Raw genomic sequence first — 11,421 nt, forward strand, 5'->3', positions numbered from 1 at the left:
AGAGAATACAGGAACTAAGGGTTTAGAGCGGGGGTTTAGAGCAAACTCTTTCTGGGAAGGGTCAGATAGTATATTTTTAGGCTGCGTGGGCCACTGCGTTTCTGCGGCAGCTCCCTACCTCTACCCCTTGGAGTGTGAAAGCTTCCAGAAGTGATCTGTAAATGAATGGGTGTGACCATGTTCCAGCGGAACTATTTACGGACATTGAAACCTGAATTCTTCATTATTTTAACACGTCATGAAATAGCGTTCCCTTTTTGAAACATCATTTTCAAATGTAAAAACCATTTATGTTCCATCCTTGATCATTTGCCAGGTTATGGCACTTTGTTCTAACAGTCTGAACAGAGTAAGACAATAGGTCTGGGTCCCAAGGGTGGAGAACCCACACCTAGGAGTATGCAAACACTTAAATCTTCTTGAATGAATGAATGAATAAGTGATACCAATCTATTACCAATAGAATTAGGCAGTAAGGAGTTCATGATCTGAGTAGTTCACTTAATTCTATTTTATAGAAGTCACAGCCCAGAATGGATTTGAAATTTTAAAAAAAAAAGCAAACCGAAACACAACATTTTTTCACAGATAATTATTAAAGCTCTAGTTTGAACAACTTAAAATGTAAGTTAATTTTCCTCAGTGTGTTCTAGGTTTCAATTCTATTAAAAAAGAAAATCTGTCCTATGCAATTATTGCATCTATGAGACAATCTATTCAAATTAAATGATACAGATAATTTCAACATGGAAACTCAATCCAAAGCCTTTTGAAATGAAAAAATTATTAAATATCGTTGCCAATGTTTTTCCCCAACTCTTCATACTCCACTTGTTATAAGTCTTTCCAGGCTTTCACTAGTAAAAGCGCTGGTGGTGGCACTAGCAATGAAGAGCCTGCCCACCAATGCGAGAGACATGGAGACTCAGGTTTGGGAAGAGCCCCTGGAGGAGGGCATGACAACCCACTCAAGTATATTCTTGCCTGGAGAATCCCACGGACAGAGGAGCCTGGCGGGCTACAGTCCATAGGGTCGCAAAGGGTCAGACAAGACTGAAGTGACTTAGCACACATGCACACATAAGTCTTTCCATATGTGAAAGATCATCAATTGGCAATATTTTCAATTTCATGAAAAAATAACAGTTTGATCTTTTTTCTCTACTCTGCCATATACACTGAACTTGTTCTTCTCATTATTGAAATTTAAAACTACTAATTAGAGCAAATCATTAGTACATGATCTCATAGTTTCACTTGAAGCAGGGCTTCTCAGAATACCTGGAAAACTTGTTAAAACACAGACTGCTGGGCCCACCCCTGGAGATTCGGATCCATGAGTTTGCATTTCTCATGAGCTCCCAGGAGGTGCTGATGCTGTGGATCTGTTGATCATATTTGGAAAAGGAGTAAAAACACCAGGTTACTTTGTGAACTTGGCTGAAATATTAATTCATTCAATTTTTATTTTTAAACTTTAGAACATTGTATTAGTTTTGCCAAATATCAAAATGGATCCGCCACAGGTATACATGTGCTCCCCATCCTGAACCCTCCTCCCTCCTCCCTCCCCATACCATCCCTCTGGGTCATCCCAGTGCACCAGCCCCAAGCATCCAGTATCGTGCATCAAACCTGGACTGGTGACTCGTTCCATACATGATATTATACATGTTTCAATGCCATTCTCCCAAATCTTCCCACCCTCTCCAACAGAGTCCATAAGACTGTTCTATACATCAGTGTCTCTTTTGCTGTCTCGTATACAGGGTTATTGTTACCATCTTTCTAAATTCCATATATATCGTTAGTATACTGTATTGGTGTTTTTCCTTCTGGCTTACTTCACTCCATTATAATAGGCTCCAGTTTCATCCACCTCATTAGAACTGATTCAAATGTATTCTTTTTAATGGCTGAGTAATACTCCATTGTGTATGTGTACCACAGCTTTCTTATCCATTCATCTGCTGATGGACATCTAGGTTGCTTCCATGTCCTGGCTATTATAAACAGTGCTGCGATGAACATTGGGGTACACGTGTCTCTTTCCCTTCTGGTTTCCTCAGTGTGTATGCCCAGCAAATGTAACATCTTAAGAATGTTTTTAAACAGATTCAGATTAAAATCCAAAATAGTTGAGAACCATGTACTTTTTTTTTTTTTTTTAGCTGATATAGTTATTTATTCAAGATTGAGAACCATGTACTTTTAAGATGACTCTTATAAATGTTAAACTTGACACACTTTCCAGTATGTAGCTTTTTATATATGGTAGGTGTTTCACGAACGTTTGCAGAAAAGAAAAGGAAATCAAGAGTGACAGAGAGTGTATGGGGCCTCACCCAATTCAAGAGAACAATTAGGAATGGAACTACTGTTATTTCAGATCATGAATGCTTTAATCTATTCTAGTATAATCATGAGTACATCGCTAAACCAGATTTTGCTAAATGTGCTATCCCTTTCATTTGACCCTACTCTCAATTGAAAAATACTCCCAAAGAATATTCTCAGATGGTTTACAATATCACAAAACTAGCAGAGAACTCTCATTCTGAACTTTCCTATACATCTTCCCCAGGAGCATACCCCAAATTCTCTGTCCTTATGTGTGTTGCTTGGTCTCCAATTCAGTCTCTAGTAGCAGACATCCTCTCTGTCAATCTCCCAGTAGAGTTAGTGAAGCATTCTGGATTTGTCCCATTTGTCAGTCTACTGTTAGGGTGTATGCAACCTAGCAAGCTCATGTCTTTATCATCTTCATTACTTGGTAATATGCAAAATACTTCCTAGTTGAATATTTTATCTTAGACTATCTCAGATTGATTGTTAATCTAAGACATCTATTACAATTCTTCAGCTACATCTTGCATGTCTGTGCAACTTAAATAAACATTTAGCTTATGCTAATATAGGGTCAGCTTAATAGCCTGCCACACAGTAGCCATCTGGGCCATATTGCCATCATTCTTCCTGACATCTATGAATTACAACTCAAGGTTTCCAGTGATGAATTGAAGAGATTACTTTTCCATATTTTACTGCCTGCATATTTCACAGAAAAGAAAATTGAGGCCTAGAGAATTTAACTAATTTGTATGATGGAACGATACTTACAAGCATTATAACCCAGTTCTTACTCTCATTCTGTTTATTTCATCAAAGAACCATATCAAGTATATTCAGCCAGAGTCCACATAGGCAGGAAATGGGGCAGAGGGAAGGAAGGAAATTCTAGTTTTAGGGAAAAAGGGGAAAAGTTAAATACATATATAAGCCATTCCCTTCTCCAGGGTATCTTCCTGACACAGAGACTGAACCCAGGTCTCCTGCATTGCAGGCAGATTCTTCACCATCTGAGCCACCCGGTATGTACCTAAATACATGTAATTATAAATAGTATGACCCTGGAGGAGGGCATGGCAGCCCACTCCAGTATTCTTGCCTGGAGAATCCCATGGACAGAGGAGCCTGGTGGGCTACAGTCCATAGGGTTGCAAACAGTTGGGCATAAACAGTACGAAACAAAATAAAAGACCAAGATAAAGTATTGTGAAAAAATAATCAGGCATATTTCAAGGAATAGAGGAAAAAGAAAGAAAATTATATTTTACCTGAAATTAAGGCAGAAATGTTCCCAAAGGGGAAAAAAAACTAAAAGCAAGAAATTAGTCATATATTGGGTCACATTTATACAATAACCTTTCAGTTCAGTTCAGTCGCTCAGTCGTGTCTGACTCTTTGCGACCCCATGAATCGCAGCACACCAGGCCTCCCTGTCCATCACAAACTCCTGGAGTTCACTCAGACTCAAGTTCATCGAGTCAGTGATGCCATCCAGCCATCTCATCCTCTGGCGTCCCCTTCTCCTCCTGCCCCCAATCCCTCCCAGCATCAGAGTCTTTCCCAATGAGTCAGCTCTTCGAACGAGGTGGCCAAAGTACTGGAGTTTCAGCTTCAGCATCATTCCCTCCAAAGAAATCCCAGGGCTGATCTAACCTTTGGACTGTTAAAAAATTCAACCTCGTTTTTGTTTTCACTGCAAAACAGTATGTGTCCCAGAATAGGTACTCAATAAATGTTTGTTGAATTGAATTTAAATTACTCTAGTTTAGCAAGATTATTTCTTTTTCATAGTGCTCTGAGGGAAAAATCATTAGATGGATTTTTAACCCACCTTTTATAAATGATTCTATAGTGCTGGCCCACTTGAGGATTTTCCTTTGTTAGATTGTAATATTTTGTTTTTGGTCTGTTGTAATTTCCTTCTCTGCTCTGGCACTAAAACTGCAAATAAGACAGACTCTCACTTGCCAAGTCCCTCCTGTCAAATTTCAAAGATTCCAGGAAACATGTTGAGGGTCTTGAAGCCAACTCCTCTATTCAAAGAGCCAGCTGAACCCTGATTTTTGCTTGTATGATATTGCTGCCCTTGTTCCATTTCAACCATCCCAGGTAGAGAACAGCATTTTTGCATGGACTTCAATTCCATGTTTGTGTTTATCTAGAGTTTATGGATATACTATTATAAACAAGAAAAATATCTGGGGAACTTTAGAATTTCAGTTGGAGAAATCATTGCAATCAGAGCTTTCTGTGGTGAGTAGCCTTAAAGATCTACTGAAGATCCTATTAACCTTTAAGAATTTCATTTTTCTAGTACAGTGTTAAATTTCCCTGAAAAGTTGACATCATGAATAAGTCAAACTTCACAAATGTATCATTTTCCAAATAAGGATTGTTGTCTCAAAAGGCCTAGAATACAACTTAGAACTCATTCCCACTCACATTTCACAAAATTATATATATAAGCAACAAAATTTCACATTTGAAGGAAATTTTCTTCTTTAAACTTATCCCATGATGGGGAGGGGGGGCTGGCGGGGGGAGAGTGACTGACCTGATAACTTTCCTATCTTGGGAGATTTTCCATTTATTTAAATGCATAGGACTCTTTTCCTTTGCCATGCACATGTGCATAATAATTATAGTTTAGAATGGGTCAGAGAGGCCATCTGGTCCTAAATGCACTGATGAGAAAATTGAAGCCCAGGAGGTTAAAATCCTCTCCTGAGAGGAAGAAAAGAGCCAGAATTAGAAATGAAATCTAATGCCTCCCAGATGATTCTTTCCTCTGCTCTAACAACATGTTATTCTTTTGCATTGTCATTTAACTTTTTGTTTACTACCTACCTCTCATCTCGCCAACTAGATTGTCCTTAGTTTAGTTCCAAAGCTACTCAGTGAGCATTATTCTGTTCTCGATGTCATCCTAGATCTTGGAAGTAAAAGGTAAGTGATACCTATCCTTCACCCAAGAATGTTTGCCTTTATAGTACCTGTGATGATGAATGTTGAAGACAATCAGGACCCAGTACTGATGTTCATTCATGCACTCCTTCACCAAATATGTATTGAGCACTGTACTGTGACGGGTATGTTTTTTATATACAACAGTGAATAAAAATAATAAAAAATCTTGCTCTTGTAGATTAATATTCAGTTGGAAGGAGAGGCAGGAGATTAACAAACAAACACATATGCTTGTTGATGAAAAGTGCTATAATGACAAACAACGGATGAGGGGCCAAAACCATGAAGGCCCTGTTATAAAGAGGCCAGAAAGTCCTTTCTGATAAGATGAACTTTGAGTTAAGATCTCAAGCAATTTAGACAAATTCAGCTGTTTTGCTGGTTTCCGTTGGGCCCATCAGAAGAGTTATAGTTGGGAATGAAAAGGTGTGACTATAAGAGATATAGAAAATTAGGGTCCTTTGGTTTTATTCTAGGTTTAATCTTTTTAAATTATTCATTGAGATTAAATTCACCTAACATAGAATGAACTATTTGATGCGTACAATTGGGTGGCATTTTATGTGTTCACACGCTGTACAACCATCACCTCTATTTCTGAAAGACTGTCATCACCCCCAAAGAAAACTCCATTTGCATTAGCAGTCAGTCTCCACTCCCGGAAGCTCCAAGTAACCCCCTCCGTGTACTTTTTGTTCCTCTAGATTTATCTTCTGGATACTTCATGTAAAGGGAGTTATTCTGTCAACTACAAATTGGCACTTGTCATCTAAACTCTATGAGGATTAAATCATGCGCTGCTGCAGCTGCTGACCTTCAACACCCCCTGAAAGGAGTTCAGGGTGGAGAGCAGAAATGAGGCACTCTGTGCTCAGTGTAGTGGGGGCAGGGACTGGCAGAACATGTCTTCAGATAGTTAGATATTTTCCAGTGAACCAGTGAAGTTGCTCAGTCGTGTCTGACTCTTTGCAATCCCATGGACTGTAGCCTACCAGGCTCCTCCATCCATGGACTTTTCCAGGCAAGAGTTCTGGAGTGGGTTGGTATTTCCTTCTCCAGGGGATGTTCCCGACCCAAGGATCAAACCCAGGTCTCCTGCATTGCAGGCAGATGCTTTACCGTCTGAGCTACCAGGGAAGATCGGGAGCTGATTTTATGAGCTTAATTCTTGTATCTCCTCATATCTAGAAAAGCACTAAAATCCTTCATGGTAATGACTGCTTCTCATGACTAACAAAAACCTTCTAAAAAGAAAAAAATACGAGCTTGACTGCATGTATTTCCCCTTCAACAAAATCACATATATATTGACCTTTCCCCCTACCTCTTTGGAGCAGTTTCTCAGAGCTATCTGAAATGCTGTGTCCCAGGCTGCAGTCCTCAGTTTGCCCCCAAATAAAACTGAACTCGCAACTCTCACGTCATGCATTTTTAAGTCAACAGTACAATATGTGAAACATTTTGTCTTGGGCTTTTTTCTCTTTACATCATGTTTTCAAAGTTCATTGACATTGTGGCACATGTCAGTACTTCCTTCCTGTTATAGTTGAATAATTTTCCATTGATTGTATAAGCCACAGTTTATAGACTATCCACAGATCAGTACTGGGCTGTTTCTGCCTTTTGGCTATTGTGAATAATGCTCCTAGGAAACTTTTGTACAAGTATTTGAGAACCTATTTTCCAATTTACTAATGTATTTCCCCTCTTTAATCCATTTCTGAGTCTGTTCACAAACCATCTTTGAAACTGAAAAATGTTTAAAATGATGCCACAGTGGTGATGGAACAAGTACACCTGAAGCCTCTAAATGAATGCCTGGCACAAAAGAAGACTTCAATAAATGGCAGTTGTTATAATTAAAATGGATAACCAACAAGGACCTACCATATAGCACATGGGACTCTGCTCAATGTTATGTGGCAGACTGGATGGGAGGGGAGTCTGGGGGATGATGGATACATTTACATGATACATGTATATGTATAGCTGAGTCTTTTCTCTATTCATCTGAAACTATCACATCATTGTTAATCGGCTATGCTGTGCCGTTCTTAGTCACTCAGTAGTGTCTGACTCTTTGCGACCCAACAGACTGTAGCCCTCTAGGCTCCTCTGTCCATGGGGATTCTCCAGGCAAGAATACTGGAGTGGGTTGCTGTGCCATCTTCCAAGGGATCTTTCCAACACAGCAATCAAACCCAGGTCTCTCGCATTGCAGGTGGATTCTGTATCATCTGAGCCATCAGGGAAGCCCAAGAATACTGGAGTGGGTAGCTGATCCGTTCTCCAGGGGTCTTTCCAGTCCAGGAATCAAACCGAGGTCTCCTGCATTGCAGGTGGATTCTTTACTAGATGAGCCACCTATACCCCAAAACAAAATAAAAGTTTTCAAATATATATATAATATATAATAATATATATTATATATTGACTATATTCATATATATAATTATTATTATTGAAAATAACAGCTGTTGTTATAATAATAATAATCATATATAATAATAATAACTAAGTAATAATCAATAATAATAACTAAAAGAACACAATGTTAAATAGCACACAGTGAGTGCAAACGTCCCAGAGAATTCTTCCAATCTGGATGGCAGAAGTCACTAGGGAACCAGATCCTTGTGGAGAGTCAAGCTTTTTACGGCCTATCCCTACACTCTTCAGCCACCTCATCTACTTCTCAGTAGTTGGAGAGATGGGCTGGAATTTTTCTCAGCACTCAAGTCATTTACCTGCCGTATTCTAAGAGGTTCACTAGGCTCCACATTTGCCAGTGGACTTCCTCTGGGTTTTGCCCTGTAGTTACACAAACCTTGTTGTGAAAAACAAATGGAAAGAGATTGTTGTGTTTCTGACTGTGTACCTTGGCGTGAACTGAATCTCTAATTTATTTATTTAACACGCAACTGCTGACATCATTGCCTGAAGCATATCAAGCCGCTCTGATTCCAACTTGTTTGCCACCCAAAGTCAACACCATCTACATGAATTGTGACAATAGAAATTCCATTTTTATCTACAGCTAAATAACTGCTCAAATAATCACTCAATCTTTTGAAGGGCTAGGACTTTGGAGATGCCCTAGAATTTAGGTAGTCTTGAGATATTCCTAGTGCTTCTGTGACTTATTTTGACCACCAAAAACATAATCTTTTCTTTATTATACTTCCTTATTATATTAAGGTTATTTTATCTGATGCTATGTACTTCACCAAAGGTTGCAAGACTGAGTCTATATTTTTGCTTACCTAGTCCAGTCAATTCCTTCAACATGGTTATGAGTTGTACAAGTCATTTAACATCAATTTTGTCTTCTTTTTAAAATTTCATCTAAAGTTTCTTTTATACATTGTTACTGTTTAGTTGCTAAGTCGAGTTCAACTCTTCCCAACCCCATGGATTGTAGCCAGCCAGGCTCCTCCGTCCATGCAATTTCCCGGCAAGAACACTGGAGTGGGTTGTCATTTCCTTCTCCAGGGGATCTTCCTCACCCAGAGATCGAACCTACGTCCCTTGCACTGGCAGGCAGATTCTTTACCACCGAGCTACCAGGTAAACCCAAAAAGGGCGTGTTCCCTCCCCACTGGGGAATCAAACCTCAGTCTTGAGTGACAGGCTGGGACACTCACCACCATACTAACAAGGACGGCCTTTCATGCACTACAATATTAATAATGTCAATGAATGAAAATTGTGACAATTGGACTAACTGTAATTTGTAGTTCCTGGCCAAAGTCAACTTAATATCCTCACAGAAGTGGCAATTTTAAGAAAACCAGGTCCTTCTTAAGCAAATAAAAGAGTCCTCTTTACAATAACCAAGATGCCTGTTCCTACATTTGTACTTAGAGCTCCTCTACTTACAGAAATCACTACTGGCTCTGTTTTTAGTCACTCTGTAGCTGTCTACCTTTTCCATGTCCCATATTGCATACAGAAGGAAGCTTTCAGAAAATTCTCTGCAAACATTAAAAGAAAAACACAGCAGCAAGATGCCTTCACTGTTTCAGGGCTGAGTGACCCAACAGACTTACCATCACAGCTGAGGCCAAACTCCAAACAAAACAAATATCATTGTAAGCAAAATTTCTCTGCAAGGAAAATATTTTGCAACTTTGAAACTTCATTGTCATTGACTCAGTAAACTATACCAGGCAGACAGACAAAGGTGCAAAATGAGATTCTGATGCTACAATCTCCATCTTCTTACTAGAATATCTTTAGGAACAAGGATTTGTATCTCTCATGCCTGGTGATTACTACAGTGATGCTAAATGAATTTGGAAATGAATAGGTATTTAATTTATGTTAATTGTTGGGCAAATAGGTTCAATAAATTCCTCTTTTTACACGTATATGTGTCTGTATATCTGATTCATTTTGCTGTATGCTTGAAACTAACACAATATTGTAAATCAACTATATGCCAATAAAATTTATTTCTTAAAAAATAAATAAAATATAGTAATTTTCAGTAAGAAAAAAATCCTCTTCCTAGAGCTTGAAAACTCAAGGAACAGACAGTGGGAAAGTATTGCCAAGTCTGTTAGAAGTATATTAATCCTTTATTTGAATATATTGAATAGATTATTCTGGAAAAATAAAGCCAATCATTTTGTAAGAAAGAATCATTTTTGTTTATTTCAAATTTGCCCCACTATCTGTCTTTCTCCTCCACTGGACAATAAATTGTTTCACAGAAGAAACTCTATCTTACTCATGTGTATAATTATACCAGCTAACATCGTGCCTATCATTAGTTCCATAATAATTTCTAGAATTTCTATTTCCTTAATAATTTCTGTTACTGTTAAACTGAATCCTTAAGAGGTTAATTATGGAATAAATCAGTAAGATGGGATGGAGGCCCCACTCCTAAAAGCAATGACCACTAGACAGAATTCTCCACAGTGGCAACCATGGTCCCATTGAATTTATTGTTGAGGAAACTCTTTTCCATCCAGTATTGATATAAGTGCAAGGGAGAGGGCCTCGGTTTTGGCCAGCAGTGGCCAGTGGATTTTGGCCACTCTGATTTAGAAATGCCGTAAGTCTTTCCCAAGTCCTGTCTCTGTGGTGTGCCAGCTCAGAGACATGCCCTGCATTGATTTCTCCATGGAATTGAGGTTCCTTGATGAAATTCCACTGCTTTCCCTTGAAATGTAAATACATTTCCTTAAATGCAAGAGCATCTGTTAGGAATCTTTCATCGTAAGGTTAGGATTTCTGAGACAGAGGATGTTGCCTACAGAAAGGTTTTCTATACAAACCCGCCCCTTCCACCATTCCCCCAGCTTAGGGTATTGGACCACTCTCAAGGCAGCCTAGTCCCTGTGGGAGTTCTGAGAGTAATAAGGGCTTCAGAGAAAGAGGGACCCCAAGATGTGGGGGGAAATCCCTTTGGAAATGTGAATGAGTGAATTTTCCAAAAGTTGTGGTATAGTAGAAAGAACACCCGGGAGAAAGAAAGGAAGAAAGTACAATGGAAAGAAGGAAGAAAGAGGACAGGAAAGAGGGGGAGGGTGCCCAGAGGTCTGGTGCTCATGGAAACCTTATGAGGCAAGGCAGGGGCATTATGTTCACTTTACTAGTGAGGAGACTGAGCCTCCGAAAGGTGATTTGGTCTAATTCTCACAAGCAGTGGAGCTGAGGCTTGAACCCAAGTCTCCTGATTCCTGGTTCTGTAGTCTTTCTGCTACAGAGACTACAGTATCTTTCTTCCTTCATCTTCCTTCAGTTCAGTTCAGTTCAGTTCAGTCGCTCAGCCGTGTCTGACTCTTTGCGACCCCATGAATCACAGCACGCCAGGCCTCCCTGTCCATCATCAACTCCCGGAGTTCACCCAGACTCACGTCCATCGAGTCAGTGATGCCAGCCAGCCATCTCATCCTCTGGCGTCCCCTTCTCCTCCTGCCCCCAACCCCTCCCAGCATCAGAGTCTTTTCCAATGAGTCAACTCTTCACATGAGGTAGCCAAAGTACTGGAGTTTCAGCTTTAGCATCATTCCTTCCAAAGAAATCCCAGGGCTGATCTCCTTTAGAATGAACTGGTTGGATCTCCTTGCAGTCCAAGGGACTCTCAAGAGTCTT

This window comes from Bos mutus, chromosome 20 (genome assembly GCF_027580195.1).
Source record: "Bos mutus isolate GX-2022 chromosome 20, NWIPB_WYAK_1.1, whole genome shotgun sequence".
In the NCBI taxonomy this organism is placed as follows: Eukaryota; Metazoa; Chordata; class Mammalia; order Artiodactyla; family Bovidae; genus Bos; species Bos mutus.